Source organism: Erpetoichthys calabaricus, chromosome 18, assembly GCF_900747795.2.
Source record: "Erpetoichthys calabaricus chromosome 18, fErpCal1.3, whole genome shotgun sequence".
In the NCBI taxonomy this organism is placed as follows: domain Eukaryota; kingdom Metazoa; phylum Chordata; class Cladistia; order Polypteriformes; family Polypteridae; genus Erpetoichthys; species Erpetoichthys calabaricus.
In genome coordinates, this window is record NC_041411.2 from 29,819,412 (window position 1) to 29,837,087 (window position 17,676).

Consider the following 17,676-nt stretch of genomic DNA (forward strand, 5'->3'; position numbering starts at 1 on the left):
GACCATAAACCAGTGGGGTTGAGCCACACTATAAATATAAGGGAGCCCTAAGAGCTGTGCTTGAAAAACTTCAGATAACGCTAGCGATGCTATGATTTGTCACTCAGCTGCAGGATTCTTTATCTCCTATATGGTACAAATGAAGACACAAAGCAATGCTTCAAACTTGGAGCTAAAAATCTGGTTAGGTAGTTTGCTCGCAGCAGCTTGTCTTGATTGTAATTCTCGGCCATGGTTTTTCACCACCCTAAAGTTCAAGTGTTAATATTCCAAATGACAGACATCAAAATGTAAAAGTGCATTTTGAGAAAAAGCATCTGTTTGTCAACAGCACAACATTCTCTTCTTGCTTTAATCTCAAATGCTCGGAGCTGCAAAATGGAAATGTGTGCCTGGGAACAATCTAGAAAATATATGTGCGGAAGGTCACTCTTCATGCACAACAGATGACCTTATCAGTTTAAATGCATGTATTGCATAGTTGACTGTTTTTGGTTTTGTACCTCCCAATATGGAACCTTTAGCCTAGTCTGAAATGTGTGACCTTGTGCTACTTATGCAAATAGAAGATTTTACCAAAGGGAAAAAAAATATTTTTGTGACCATGCTTGAAGTAAAAAAGGTTACCTCCGACAAAAAGAAAATACTGTACGAAAAAACTTTCATGGCATGAAGACAATTTTATTGTTTCTAAAATCATCTCTGTCTATAATTTAATAATGAATGCATTTTTGTTAGATTTTGACTATATCTGAATTAATTTAATAGAAAAATGTGTTTTAAAAGTAGAAATGCCCCTTAGCAGAAAAAAATTTGAATTGAAAAATATATTTATAAACATTGCAATTCAGCCACTTGACATTTTCACATAAGCAAGCGTCTTAAGTTATGTCTGCTGCCCGAACCAAAAGTGGAGTTCACCTGAAGTATCTGAGAGGAAATGCATCTTTCTGAAAAGATCAGGCGGGCGCTGATGAAAAAGGAAGTCGTGAGCAGTAAATATGGAGTAACAGATTTACTGGTCCACATGCCATGTATGCAGAGGATATGTTTATTTGGAAAATAAGCACTGTAAGAGAGAATTTCCTTCTTTCTACAAATGCAATTTTTATTTTAGCTGCTTTATTGCCATATTTAGAAAGAGTTCTTCCCATCAGTAATGTAAGTAAACTTATAATATATATACTACGTTCCACAACATACGTTTCAATAAAATATTTTGTTTAAGGTCCCGACAGTACTGAGACGGATGTTGCAATTTAAAGTTTATGTCCATTTTCAACACACTAGTCGCATTTTAAAACAACGGAAAAAAAAAAATAAAAAGGTACGTGTAAAAGAAGACTGCACAAATGTCTTATTTCACAAACTCTCAAAAGTTTTTTTTTTTTTTCCAGGAAGTTTAAGACCTTCATATAAAGTGCAGAAAACATTAAGTATTCTATAAAAAGAATGAAACATCCCTTTCTTTAGAAAGAGCAAAAACTGTAAGCAGCCACTTGGCCCATCTTTTTGACCTTGGGGAATTGAAGAGGGCTGGTTCTGTTTAATGATAGGTCACGGCTCTAGCACTTCCATTAAGTCCACTGTGTGGGCCTTCGTTAAGCTTCTCAAAATGTTTATTAGTATTCCATACGACCCCCTCCATTTTTTGACCATATTTGTCAAAGACATATTCCCACTTGACGTCTGTTTAGGCTACACTTTGATAAAATACTGTATACAGGATCCACTTTCAGTTTGTATGCACATGTTACCTAGTTCCCCAAATAATCTTATCCATGGCTTTGTTCAAAGGCATGCCCAGTTCTCCTTGTAGATATGCGTTTTCTTTGGAGAAGGTTTTCATATTCAGCTTTGTCGATGTGTTCATCTGGCAGTTTCAAATTTACAATGTGTTATCTTCTTCTGTTATAACATCTTTTCAGTTTTTACTTTTTGTTTAGGTAAACTTAAAGAAGAATGTGTCTGGTAAATCTGAATGGTATTTTGTAAGGGTATTTCAGCAGTTTGACTAATGGTACGATTAGGCCAGGAATCTCAATTAATTGAGTAAACTGACAAATCCAGATGTTTTATATGGATAGGCGTACCAAACAACAATGAATACAGCACACTCATTATTTTCAAGGGGACTAAATATACTATAGACTGGTGAAAGGTTTGAAGAGAGTTAGCTTTTCAGAAGATTATGATAAATTCTCTTTTTAGGTCCTCTCTTTCACTCTTCACTTTCTGAAATTTTATAGGCTTGTTTAACTTATTGTATTAACTCAAACAACTTAAATAAGCATAGGAATGCTGTAAGGCTGATTCACTTAAACATTTTTACATTTCATATACACCACAGATTCACAAAGTGGAGTCTGTCGGTTCCAGAAGAGGATATATGAGCTTTTGAATAGTCTGTCTGTCCATCTATCTGTCTTATCTATGTAATCCTGCCAACTATGCTAAATTTATCTATCTATCTATCTATCTATCTATCTATCTATCTATCTATCTATCTATCTATCTATCTATCTATCTATCTATCTATCTATCTATCTATCTATCTATCTATCTGTTACTGATGTTGTATATGGATGGCCTCAAATAAAAGCACAATTAACTTAAATATTTTTGCAATATGAACATAATGATATCTTGCTCAATAGGTACTCACATCCATTTTCATTATTATTACAAGTTATTTCATTAGTTATACAATCTGCTGTAGTTATTTGTTTTTCTGTTTATTACTCCTATTTTCCCATTATTCTGTTAGATTTACACTGCACTATATACTAAAAATCTATGACTAAAGTGAATATCTGAAATCTGTTATAAATGTTTGATGACAATATTAAAGATATTTCATATGGCAGAAAAATAACACAATTGCGTTAATAACCTTTGTTTTTGCCCAGTCAGTCCAAAACACATTTTGCGTCAGAACGAAATGGTTAGCACCTTTTCTTTTTCTCAGAAGATTTTTTTCCCTTTTTCTATATTTAAAACTGTTTTGACGAGAACAGGCCATTCAGCCCCACAAAGCTCACCAATGTTATCCACCTAATTTCTCCAAAGTCGAGTTGTGAAGCTCCTTCTCTCTACCACACTTCTTGTAATTTATTCTGTGTGTCCACAGTTCTCTGTGTGAAAATGTTTTTTCTAGATTTTGTGCAAAATGTACCCTTACGTTTCCATTTGTGTCTCCGTGTTCTTGTTGCAGAACTTATTTTAAAGTAACAGCAGGTATCAACTGTACTTAACCTTCCATAATTCTGGAAACTTCAATTATGTCCTCTTTTACTCTTCATGACTGTTTTGTAGCCTGGAGACCAAAGCTGCACACAGAGCACAAGATGAGGTGTACATACTTTCTCTTGTACGCTACACATAATGCTACCCTACTTAATGGCTTGTGTATGCTGTCTAGATGTATATGGTGACAAATCCACTGTGGCTCCTTCTCATAAGATGTTTCAGACCACCCATTCTGTTTTCAAATCTAATATTTTTACTTCTTTTGTCTAATAACCTACATCTACTTTCATTAAACTTCATCTGCCACAAATCTGCACAAGCTCATATTCTGTCCAGGTTTATCTGTAAAGATTTAACTGATTGAAGATCATGTGATTTATTGGTGTTATCTACAGACTTAACAAGATTGTTAGTTACAATAATATACAGATTATTTATATATATTTAAATTAGCAGTGCCCCAAGCATTGATCCCTGAAGGAACATCGTCTTTAGCATCACCAAATTCTGAGAAAGTTCCTTGCACCATTACCCTTTACTTCCTGTGTTTGAGCCAGTTTGCATTATCTAGATACAGTGCCCTGAATTCCCACTTCTTTTAGTTTGATGCCCATTCTGTTGTGCCTAACTGGGAAACAAAAGTTATAGGTAGAAACTTGTACTGACAGACTGAGCAGTCTGAGTTAAGGGAGAACTAGGAGATGAAAGTAAATTAAAACTGAGAGATTGGTAACTTAGTTGCCAAAACATAAAGCGCTAATCCCAAGTTATAGCCTTAATTCAGAACAACAAGAATTTGAAACCAAACATACGTCTACACCCCCAGCAACTATGCCATTTATATCAAACATCACAGATGCATAACACACACAGCACCATCTATTTAAATCAACAGAGCTGTGATGTCACACTGCTCAACTTCCATCACTGTGCTCCAAACAACCTTGTGATATGCTGTAGCAGCGCCCATGGCAAAGACAAAATGGTTGTCGTCGTCTTATTATTGTTTTACCTCTTTCCCAAAAAAATGTGTAACCATCTAAATTATACCCATCTCTATTATTTAGCCTGTTACCTGTTATTGCTGTAATCTAAATTATGCTCCGCTACATACAACTCCAACTTACTTATTTTATTTTACATAATCCTAGCATTCATGCAAGCAATGTTTAATGTATTACTCATTTTGTTTTGGCACTTGAACCTTAGGCTAGAAATTTCAAAGTTCCCTCATGTTTAAATTTTTGCACTACTGTTTGTCCATTGATGTTACATTATAACCTTGGCCTGTCCTATATTCTGTATACTCGTATGCCTCCACTCACTCCGGTTTGAATGTACCCTGTCTTGATGGAATATGTCTCATCTGCTCCCAGAGAAAATCCAATATTCTAAAAAACTGTGCCATTCTATTATACACCAAAATCTTTTATTTCCAGACCTGGGCGTGGTTAAATCTTTTGGCACAAAGTCCCATCTCGCAAGACGTGAGTTCTTGATAATTTTTTAGTTTATAATTTAAAATAAGAATCTGAAAATCTAACAACATCACATTAAAGTTTGATAAATTCTGAAAAGAATGATACCCAACATATATATGTAGGTTTTAAAATAAGCCTGATTTAAAGCGTGATAATAAATGTGACATAAAAACGTCACATAAAATCGTTGCACTTTTATGCTTAGGATTTTATACATATAGAGTAGATATACAGTATAGTAAAGTGTGGGGCAAGAGAATCTTAGTCCTGCTGTTCTTAGACACTATGCTCAACTATTTGAAAAGGGTTATACTACTGCAGATATACCCAGGTCAATACTAATAGCTGACTTTTTTCCTCTTAGTATGCTGATAATTCTGAATCTGCTTTAAAAAGTAGTATAACTTGATAACCTCAAAATGTCCACTGCAACAACCTAAAGCTGAACACACCCACTGATTACCGGAAGTAGTAAAACCTTAAAACATCTTTTTATTCACCAAACAACCAATTTCTATAATCACTCTTTTAAATTCCATGAAACAATTTCACATTGAATATTAAACCTGATTACATCATCAAGAAAGTTTAATAAAGACTACATTTCCTCAGACAACTAAATAATTTCTCAACATGGGTATTTCCACTTCAGCTACTTTACTTTGTGAATTTTCCCTTGGGATTAATAAAGTATCTATCTATCTATCTATCTATCTATCTATCTATCTATCTATCTATCTATCTATCTATCTATCTATCTATCTATCTATCTATCTATCTATCTATCTATCTATCTATCTATCTATCTATCTATCTATCTCTTGTTTGGTACATAAATACAAACAGTCACTGTAATAAACTGCATAATTTAATATCTGTATGACCTCAAAGATAACTATCGTAGTCCTCCTCTGTACACTCTATTTATATTGAGAGCGCCCCTAAGTTCACTGAGAGGTAAACTTTGATTCTTTCCCATTCTTTATAGTACCTCATCACTGTTTGGCACTACAGATCCTTGCTCACAAAAGTATCAGATTCTGCTTTCCTGTCTGTTGTAAGACTTTTGACTTCTCTTCATCAGTCCTCCCTTAATTTGTAAGACCTTTAAAAAATGACTACTCACACATAGTCTGTAAGATTTTATGGTTAATGTCCATGGTATTTTAAAAATATGCAAGTTATTTATTGCTATACCAATGCTGAATCAAAAGTAATAGAAACAGACTTGTTTGTGTAGTAATACTTTGCCACGCAAAAGTCATTTTGCCATTCAAGAGTGGCTTGTTAGACTTGGTGAGTATTAAAGACTGGTGGCTAATCACGGATGCTTGGTGAGATTGTTGTATTCCATGGTATACATTTCTGTTAGGTGCTCATGCATATTAAGCTCACATTATGGGTCAACTGTTTTCTGTACCATGCAACATCACACACTAGTGCCTCCATCCCTGGGGAAAGATAACTTCAGGAGGGAAGCTATATTTCTATCCCCATGGGCTCAAAATCTCAGCCCCTGGTCCTTATTACCCCCAGCACCTAAGTGTAGGGTAGCTGTTGTTACAATCATTTTGAATTATCTGATTCCAGTGTGTCTTGACAATAATGTAATGTCAAATTTCCCATAATGGTCTGCCCACAGATCCTAACCCAAAATGCTGGAATAAAGCTGAGCTAAACAGTAGATAGATAGATAGATAGATAGATAGATAGATAGATAGATAGATAGATAGATAGATAGATAGATAGATAGATACTAGAACCCTTCTAAATAATAAAGATAGGACCACAACATTTAAAAAGAATGCACATAGAGTTATTCTGCACAAAAACATTTGTGTAACACATGGTGTTTTTTCACCAGTGAAATTTGTGCTATTGACACAGGAAGAAAGGGGTTTCGTCCCTGTCTGGAAACGTTTTCCTGTGCTAATTCTCCATGTGTCTGTCTGTCGTTTAGTGTATAAATGAAGTTCTCTACTAGCAGAAAATCAAAAAGAGAACAGACTCATTCACTATTATGTGTAGTCTGGTTATACTATATTGTGGAATATTATGGAACGAATATATGTTAAATTTGTAGAAATTCATATATATATATATGCATGCTCTGTTTATTTAGACAATTACTTACTAATAAGCACACAAGTGAGTAACACTGAAGCAGCTGCTCCTTTCAGGGTCATTTGTGCTGGTATCTGCCCTGCTTATCATTAATTGTCTGCATTCAGATACAATTAAGATAGCAAAGTCCACAGTAAAAGTTAATTTAAAAAATGTAAGCATTTAAAGATAGATAAAACATACAAATATATTTCCTTATAAGTGTAAATCTAATACTACTGCCCTTTTTTTGTTCGGAACGAAAACCTGCAGCCACATATTTGGTTTCACCAGGACTGAACTTTGAGAACCACCGATGTTTACAATGGTGCATTTTGGAGCTTTGTTGTGTTTTTTTTTCTATTTTAAGTTAACTGTACTCTTCTGCAATGATGTAAATGAGTTATAATTGATTTATTTTACTGATGTGCTATGAATTACATGCATTATGCACCCGCAGAAAGAATGATGGTAAGCACAGAAAAGTGTGTTAGGCTTTAACGAACAACATTCTTCGCAAATGCACAATCACATGCAAAATGGATTTAAGTATCAACTTCATGAATCTATATGCAACTCGGTTATTTCGCACATTACTATACAACAAAAGAGTAGTGTTAAAGAATATTCAATAAAGGCAAAAAGGTAACCAACCAGTCTTATAATTACTGTAAGTGCCCAAGAGGACAGGTGGGCATCCCAGCTGGGACAGAAGGTAATTTCTTGATCATTCTGCATGCTCCCCTAAAACAAATACCTTGGCAGTTTCAAACTCTGTGCTGCTCTTTTTAAATAAATATACTTAAGAGACATTTGCCATACATTGTATAATTAACAGAATTTTACGCAATGACAAGCAGTATATACACTGAATTTGTGAATTTCCCCTTGGGATTAATAAAGTTTATCTATCTATCTATCTATCTATCTATCTATCTATCTATCTATCTATCTATCTATCTATCTATCTATCTATCTATCTATCTATCTATCTATCTATCTATCTATCTATCTATCTATCTATCTAAATCTTTGGGCTCCCCTGCAGTAGTGGAGGTTGAAATCTAAGCCCAAAAGCAAGCATTTATTACAAACATCCAGTACCACTTTTCTGAAGTCAGAAACTATTCATATTGATTTTTTTTTTAATTTTATTGATGCACACAGCATAAAATCACCCTGATAATGGAAACGAAAAGCAAATGAAAGCCTAGCAGCTCATCTGAGTCTATTAACATAGGCTTCCTTGTTCTGGTCCATCGGATGAGGTGATCTGCCTACCTCTCAAATACCACCAAAATACTGTAATTACTGCCAGTGAGTCTTTGTAATAATAATAATAATAATAATTTTTTGCATTTATATAGCGCTTTTCTCACTACTCAAAGCGCTCAGCAATTGCAGGTTAAGGGCCTTGCTTAAGAGTCCCTATTGGCATTTACGGGATTTGAACCGGCAACCTTCCGATTGCCAGTGCAGATCTCTAGCCTCAGAGCCACCACTCCGCCCTCCTCCTGACTTTAAACTCATGCTGGTCTAAGGTGATTTTAAGTCCATGCCTTGGCTTCATTTCCGACCTTGTACTACAATCAGTTCTTGAGTCAGTGATGTACTACTTTGGCTACAAGGACACCAAGACAGAGCTGCTTCTAATTGCACCTAGTGTCCCTGAACCCTAAGTAACTTTATAAAGTGAAAGTTTCCATAGTAGTTCTGTTGTTGTCTATCCTCTCACTAATTTAATGTAGTGCTTTTGGTCTAGGGATCTTTATGGATTCTTGTCAGCCCAGTAGGATCTCTCCTTCAGTGCCAACCCAGTAGGATCTCTCCCTCGCCCCGTCTCTGGATAGTTTCAGTGCCTGTTGTACCTTTCCAGGATGGCCAGGTTCTTACCCATTTTGTCAGCTCAGAGAAGCCACTGTGTTCCCACTCTCTAATGTAACAGGTATTCACCATCTGTCACTATAAGTTTTCATATTTGGACTTCCCATTACTTTGTGCTACCTCACCTTAGTATTGTCTTTAGGTCTGTCCATCTCTTGCTAGTTGGGCATTTCATCACAGTGTATAGAAGAGTAGAACAATGTTGTAGCAGAAATTTGTAGACTGGATTGTGCTGCTTTACTTTGGATTAATAATGTAATGAACAGCATTCTGATAAAAAAAAAAATGAAACTATCTTTGCATGGACATTTGGGGCAAATTAAGTTTCCAGTTTGTTCCGGTATGGTACGAGTGTCACCGTTGGAGAAAGCCAACAGGGGACCTTTAACAGAGGACAGTAAAATGAACAAAACTGTTCACTGTTACGTGTAGACATTTTGCTGAGTCACGAGATTGTGTGTTTTAGTTATTTTGATAATATGATGACGTCTTTGCTTATTATGGTGACAATCTTGTATTTTTAAGATAGTTTGACTGCTGATGCTTTCAGTTTGCTATTCTTTACTTCTGCAGAACTTTTTATACCCTTTACTATACCTTATATTAAATCAAAGCAGGTTACGCATTCTCCCGTGAAATGTTTCAATAAAAAGAATTTGGTTACAATTATGGATGCTTCTAATGTGCATTGCTGGTTTGCATATTTTTATAAAATAAATTGCAGCATCACATTTGAAAATGAAGTTGGTTTTGGTTCACTTATCATTCAGTCATTCTTGGATAAGCGTTAAAGCCCACCGTTTGGTTATTGCCTCCTTTACTGACTCTTAAAAAACTTAGTTGAGTCCTAGAATGATAAATTTAGGGAAAATCTCTCCTGATTAGAGCATTTGGCTCTGTGGAGAAGTTCTTGAAGATAGATTTTGATGTCTTTTGGGTTCATTCAGTTGTTAACAGATGCCGCACTCACTTGAATAACTTATTAGAGAGCCAGACATTTTCTGACTGGGAGCAGACATATGAATCAGTTTCTCACATTCCTTTTATTTGCACCCACTTACATTTATTTGATACCTCGTCAGGATTTAGTTATATTGACCTCAATGTATCACTTTATGTTTTATATATATAAATAAATATAGTACCCTTTATAATGAGCACTTTCAAAAACAATTTCACATTTCGGGGACTGTGCTGTAAACATGTATATGTGCTATAATCCTTTTTATTCAAAATGTGTGCAGTTATAATTCAGGAAATATCTAAGAAGACCAGTTCATTTTGGATATCTGTTAGCTATAATTTCATTTCATTTGAGGGTTGCATTGTTCTTCTGAGCTTCCATAATCTTATCTGGTTTAAGATATGAAGTTTAACTTGACTTTTTATGTCCTTTTAAACTTTTCTCTACTTTATGTTCTGCCATTTGTGGTTGATAGCAGTACACAGTAACATATTAAAATCGTTTGTCCAGGACATTTCCTTTGTTAGATGCAACCTCAATACACAGCTGTGTTTTCTTCAGTGTAACGTCTTTGTATTATTGCTTGGCTTTGTTTACTTGAAAAGTAAATGCCTGTCTCCATTGTGTGTTTCTTCTGGAAACGTATCATCTTCAAGAAATAACCTGATTTATAGAGTGATTCACTAGATAACATGGGAGAGACTAGTGTGAGTTAGATATTGTATTTGTTAATTTTCAGAATTTCAGTGACAGGGACTAATGTCATACTGTATAATTCAGCATGACATTTTTTGCTGTTGCTCAGGTAAACATGTTTCATGTGTGATAGCAGTATGTATTCATACTTGGTGGATTATATGGTGTATTTAATATAAACGTTTGTGAAGATCACATTAACAGTATTACGAAATATGACATTCTGTTACTTTATTCAAAAATGAAATGCAGAGATAAATATTTGAGAGTAAATGAAACAAAGCAATAGCTAGAAGTAGACTCATGGTACTTTTATTATTGAAGATGTGGAGTAATATGTTCTTTTATATAGAAGGTAGTCTCTTAAAGTGATACAAAAATAATTAGTAATGGAGAAAAATTCAAAACGACAAGTTTTAGAAACTAATGCCAGAAGAAATCATGCCTGAAGATTAATTTTTGCTGGCATAGTTTTTTCCAAATAATAAAAAATGCTGTCTGCTGCTGGTAGAAAATGAAAATTATCGACACCTACTTTTCCCTTCATTAAGCTGACAGGATTCATTATTCATTAATAATAAGACAAATTTGGGGCGCATCTAAAGGAAATGTTATTTATTTATTTGCTATACACAGAATTTAATCTGTTGCATTGTCTAGACGTGATTAAAATGAGATCAGCCCTTGACTCACTGGAGCCTGGTGAGCAGGGCCATATAAATCACTAGGACAGGAGCTCTAATCAGCCTCGGTCGAGGTTGCTGTATGAAAGGCTTATGGTAAAAGCTGGTGAAGGAGAGTTTATTACAGAATAGCTTAAAATATTTTGTATGACAGTAGCATTAATATAAGCAAGGGGAAGGCAATTATATAACTTTGATTTCTCATTTTGAATTTTTATCTGCACATGTTGGACTGGGGTGTTATGGTAGCACTGGAGTAAGCACTGCTGCCTCATGAGTTTGAATTCTGCACCCAGTGGTTGTCTTTGTGGAGTTTGCACATTTTTTCCTCTAATTACTGCTGGTTTATTTCCTGCCTCCTTCAAACATGCATTAGGTTTGATTATTTTAAATTTGCCCTGGATGGGTGTTTATGTATGTAGCCTTACAATAGACTTGAGCTTCATCCAAGGTTCGGTTGATGCTGTTGGAATAGGGTCCGACTTTACAACTCTGAACGAGTTCTTAGTTGGTTTGAGGGTGCTCTGTATGTCATGTTCAGGGCCGGATTAAGACGAAATTGGGCCTGATGCTGCAGCGCAAAAAAGGCCTATTTTTTCTAGGCATCATTGGTGCATGTGCATTCGACACTCACTCGTCTGTTTTCATCTGGGCCTATTTCAGGAATAGGCCTAATGCTGCAGCATCAATAGCACCCACCTTAATCTGGCCCTGGTCATGTTACAGATTGAAACACTGCGAGGGTTGCAGTCAGGCAGTTTGATTTTAGAGTTCCATTGGCAGACCAAAAATGTCAAGAAAGGGACCGTGACAGAGAATCAAATAAAGAAATGAGTGGTGAAACTTAACTGGCCTCTGCACATCTTATGCAAAATAGACAGACTGCTCCTTATGACATTGTCTAAAACATAGATGCAATGGGGCATACTTTTTCTGTACAATTTCCCCTAACTCCTTCCATTTGTATAGATTACAATGATAATTGTGTTGCAGTCACATGACAGAAAAAAGAACAGAATTAAAAGAGAGTACCTGACTGGAGTTCTTCATTCTGGCATTGTGTATCTTACTTTTACAAAAAGCCTTAATTGTTGTAGCTCCTGTTCTGAGGGATTTAATGGTTTGGTCTAGTATCTGTTTTTGTATTCTGCCTTTACTCTGTGTTTTGGATCCTGTTGCTTGCTTATAATTACATCTTCATTGATTTATTAGTTGTCTTTTTTATTTTTGTTCGTTTTCTTGTGTTTTTGGTACCTTTGCATTTTTGATCCTCTTCTTGTTTTTTTGAATAAACATTTTAGACTACAGACTGATGTATTTTGTATTTACTTGCCATTGGCTTTTCAACTTGCTCATTTTGGTATGCACCCTCTTCCTGGTATGCACTGCATGATAGAACCTCGCAGCATTCGCCTTACTCTTGGCTCAGTCTCTTTATCGTGGAGGCTGCTGTCAGAACCTGCAGTTGGCTTATTTATATCTGGTGTTACCAATGTAGTGACCATACCAATTTTAAAGAATTTTCTACTTGTAGTTATGTAGCCACTCCTGATTGGCAAATGTTTCTGGGCTGCTGCAAATGGTGAGATAACTCCAAATGTTGATGTATTGCCTCTTTGCCAGTTGAACTCAAATGTACTTAGATGATTGTGTGTAACTCAAGGCTATGCAAAGGACAGCCAAGTAACCCTCCTTGGAGTAAGCTTTTTTGTATAAACAAAAGCAATCATCCATCCTTAGTCTGTAGTAGGAAACAATCTCATTGAACTTCCTCTTTGTCGTCAAGAGACAGTCATCCATGTGTTACTTGGATTACTACTTTCCATTTCCTGACTGGAAATTCCACATGCAGACATTTGTGTGGTGCAGCCCACCATGAACTTCTTCCACATTGATTCATAACAAAATTGGAAAAAAATGCATGCATGGTTTTTAAAAATTACATTCACACAAAATTAGGCAGAAAATCTATTCCATCACTTAGTAAGTAGCTTTGCATTTCTGTTTATTTTTGGATTTCTTCATTGTGAAAGTGCACTAACAATGACAAGTTAAGCCTGTCAGTTTTCTACTTTGCGGTTAGGCTGAAAACATTAAGATCCAAAAGTGAATGGGAAAGTTTAAGGCAAATTAAGATTTACAGTCCACCAATTCAAATTCTTCATTGTGCTGTAGCACATTGTAAATGCAGCAGCACATTCTCTGGCATACAGGCCATGGCTATAGTCATATTGTCCCATTTCATCTGCAACTACCAATGTTGGGATCTATTGCCACAAGCAGAAGAGCTCTGTAGATCTAAGTGTAAGAATAAACAACTAATGAGGATTAATCAGGCATATAGTCATTTATATGGATAGCCCCCTTTGATGTGTGCAGAATAGGCAACCGATAAAACTGCTAACATTGTGGACTATCAGCAGCCATCCACTGCCCCACCATTGCACACTCAGATTCATGCTTCTGTGAGGTTCCTTCTGTAATTGTCTGCCTTTTGTTGGAGTCAACCAGCAGTACAGTATATTCTTACACATACCCCTAACTCATTTGAGAATATTTGTACTGTACAATGTGTACGTATAGGATCTCTCAATAGCACAATTTCACTAGTGCAAGCTCCTACTTAAATAGGCTTACCTCTGAAACCTTGATATGCTTAATCTGAATTATTTCTCTAAATTGATAGCTGGCAAAAACAATGTCCTTAATCAGAAATTATCACAGGCCAAAAACCCAGTATGGACATGTTTATATATCAAAATAAATGAATACAACAATACTCACTAAACACAAAGCACAGTCGGTTATACAGTAAAAGAGTAATCCACACTATGTGGAATCCAATGTTAAATAAAATTCACCTCAACAGTTCTGATAACCTAGGCAAGGATGAAATTAAATGTGTTTTAGAAGTTCTTCACCACTGTTCCAGGTGAGATAATACTGATGTAGCTCTGTGCTAGAAGGGGATGTGGACAAAGTTAATGCCCTGAACCAATTTTTAATGGATTTTCTCTCCCACTACCACCTTCTTCCAATGGCCAGTCCCCCCATACCATCCTCATTACATCAACAACCCCTAACATGTCAACTACAATGGCCAGTGACAAGTCCAGTAATGACTGTCAGTATGGGCTGTCTATAACTGAAGATCAAGTAAGGAGATAACTGGGGAAGCTACACAAAGGAAAAGCCACAGGACCAGATGGAGTCAGTCCTGGAGTTCTTAAGGCCTGTGCTAACCAACTTTGTGGTGTTCTCTTATTCAGTCTGTCACCAAGGCTCCAGAAAGTACTGCTGCTGAGGAAAACATCCTGCATTGTTCCTGTTACAATAAAGGCAGGCACCTTGTCACCCAATGAGTACAGAGCAGTGGCATTTACGTCTCAAATCATGATGACCTTTGAGAGGCTGGTCCTGGACTATATGAGTCTTATTGTGGTAGACCTCCCATACCCACTGCAGTTTGGAGAACTGGATGCAATTACTGCAATTATTTATCTGCTCCACAAGGCTTATTCTCACCTGGACCAAGCTGACAGCACTGTCAGGATTATGTTTTTCTATTTGTACAGTGCCTTCAGTACCATCCAGCCATCCTTGTCAAGGGTTAAGCTCAGAGATACACAGGTGGTGAGCCTAAGGTGTCCTAGATCATGGACTCTCTGTCAGGCAGAACGCAGTTTGTGAAGCTTGAGGACTGTGTTTCTGATGTGGATGTGAGCAACACTGGAGCACCACAAGGATCAATACTGTCTCCTTCTCTCTTCACTCACAATGTTAGGAGTACCAAGCTCTTTGGTGTGCACATAACTGAGGAACTTACGTGGATACATACAGTAACACCTCATCACTAATCAAGAAAGCCCAGCAGAGACTACACTTCCTGAGGCGGCTGAAGCGAGCAAGTTTTCCCCCTTCCATCCTCACCATGTTCTACAGAGGCACCATTGAGAGTGTTCTGACCAGCTGCATCACTGTCTGGTATAGCAACTGCAACATATCCGACCGCAAGCGCCTGCAAAGGATAGTGAAGACAGCAGAGAACATTATTAGGGTGCATCTCCCTTCACTACAGGACATATTTTACAAATGTAGTGTCCACAAGGCCTGCAGCATTGTACAGGACCCCTTACACCCCTCACATGGACTTTTCACACTTCTGCCATCCAAGAGAAGATATTGCAGCATCAAAGCCAGATCTGCCAGGATGCAGAAGAGTTTTTACCCCCAAGCTGTCAGACTCCTTAACACCAGGCTGCCCCCTGGGATCTTCCACACGGCCTCAACCACCTCTAAAAACAGAACTTTAATACACGCAAGCCACTTTCCTGTAAAGACGAGTGTGCATGTAGAAAAGAGCTGAAAATCTCATACTGACCTTTAAGTATTTTGACACTCTTGTTATCCTTCTGCTGTAAAACATTCTGACCTGTCATTGTTTACACGTCTTAAACAACTATTAGCATACACTGATAATTTCTGTATTATCTATATCTATTATTTATTATATTACATATCTTACACATCAGTATTGCTGCTACTTCTTTGTCTTATCTTTGCACAATTTCTTGTCTTGTTTGTGTTTTAATTTTTAATTTTAAAATTTTTAAATTTTAATTCTATTTTTAATTTATTTATTGCACGTCATGTTGTTACACTGTGGACCCTGAGCTTCGCAATTTCGTCTATCTGTATATTTGTATATGGTTGAGATGACAATAAAGTTCACTTTGACTTTGACTTGACTCAGTACACCTCAGACTATAAATATAACTCAGAGTCATGTCACTTACAGAAATTCTCAGATGATTCTGCACGTATTGATAAGGGGGAGTATAAGAACATGGTGGTGAACTTTGTTTCTTGGTGCGGAAGTATTGTCTGCAATTTTAGCCAAACCAAGGAACTCGTTATTGACTTTCACTGCACTGAAGAGCCTCTATGTCCAGTTACTACTCAGGGAGTGGATGTAGAGGTGGTGCGCTCCTGCAAGTGTTTGAAGTTCCATATCAATGACAAGTTGGACTGGTCTTATAACACAGAGGAGCTAAGGAAAGGCAGAGTAAGCTTTTTTTTTCTTAAGATACAATGTTCCTTTAATGTGGGTAGTGACATCTTTCACATCTTCTACAACTCAGTGATGGCCAGTGCAATTTTCTCCACTGTGGTGTATTGGCCAGGTAACATCAATTCAAGAGAGACCAACCAAATAAACAAGCTAATAAAAAAGGCAAGCTCATTTATGGGACACTCTCTGGACACCCTAGATGCAGTAGTAAGGAAGAGAATTAAACAACACTGAGTGCCATTATGAACAATGTGTAAATCCTCTCTCTGACTTTCAGCCAACAAATTATTCAGCAGAAGTGTGTCAAAAAACACTACGGGAATCCTTTATACCAACAACAGTACATCCACATGATGCCTCACTGTGACTGGGACTGCCAAGTCAGATTTTTTTTTTTAACTTTCTTTTTTTTAAAACTTTCTGATGTGTGTTCAAAGCATAGTGTATGTGCATATCTATCGATCTCTCGATCTAATCCTGCCAACTACGCTAAATTATCTATATATCGATCGATCTATCTCATCCTGCCAACTACGCTAAATTATCTATCGATCGACCTATCTCATCTATCTATCGCTCTCTCTTGATCTCTCTCTATCTAGTGTCTTTCACATATCTATCTAGTTTTATTTCCACAGTACCTTACAAGAGGAGAATTCTCATTCCTGCAAATACTTTGTGTTTTTTGAATAAAATCCTACAGTTGTCCAACTGTTCCAGTAGGTAAAACTATTTTTTTTGTGTAAGTTCTGTTATCAGAAATTATTTATGGAAGGCACAACTTCTACAGAAACGCTTTATTTCTTAAGATATCTTTCTTTATATTTTTTATATGCAAAATGAATGTATAGTTGAAACAGAAGTAATCTGTATCTAGCTTCTTTCAATGTTCCTCTGCCCATTCCTACCTTCTCTTGACAGCACTGAAAAGCAAGCCTAAGAATGACTTTTGAGTGATTCTGAGGATTATGATAGTCTGCAAGAGAGTATCAGTGATCTAATTCAATCACAGAAAATACGTATAGAAAGTCTTTTCTAAATTATAGTTTGTTGCTTCAGGAGTTTAATGAGTTAATTGTTAAAAACACTTCTTACAGCTACAATAATAAAATAAAAAACAGCTAAATAAAGAAATTTCCTAATTCTTCAACATCTTACGCTCTGTGTGGCTTGTAGTTTTTAATTGTTTCTTTGTTCTTCTCTCTTGGTAACATGTGGTGTTTACAGTACAAATGTACTCCTTTAAAAATGAACAAACTGTCCTACACACCCAGTGTGTAGAATTTGTTAGTTTTATGCAAGCAGAAATATGAAATACCTTCAACATTTCCTTTCTGTCCTGTTAAAATTCATAGTAAATGCAATACTAATGTTATTAGATTTTTTTCAAATTATAAAGTTTTGAGATACTGGCAAATGATTGTATGAATTTGTATTTAAATACTAAACAAGCAGGATTACTTCTTTTTGCTTCCTTTCCTGGCTGTGTGGCTAGACTGCCTGGTCAATGATTGCTTCCAGCACATCCAATAATACATTTTTAAA

The 17,676-nt window shown here is 36.2% G+C and overlaps 1 protein-coding gene across 1 annotated transcript in view; it reads left to right on the forward strand.

Annotated features, from left to right (window-relative positions):
- The window catches only part of LOC114668668 (ERC protein 2), a 724,143-nt gene that overhangs the window by 467,316 nt on the left and 239,151 nt on the right, over positions 1-17,676 (forward strand).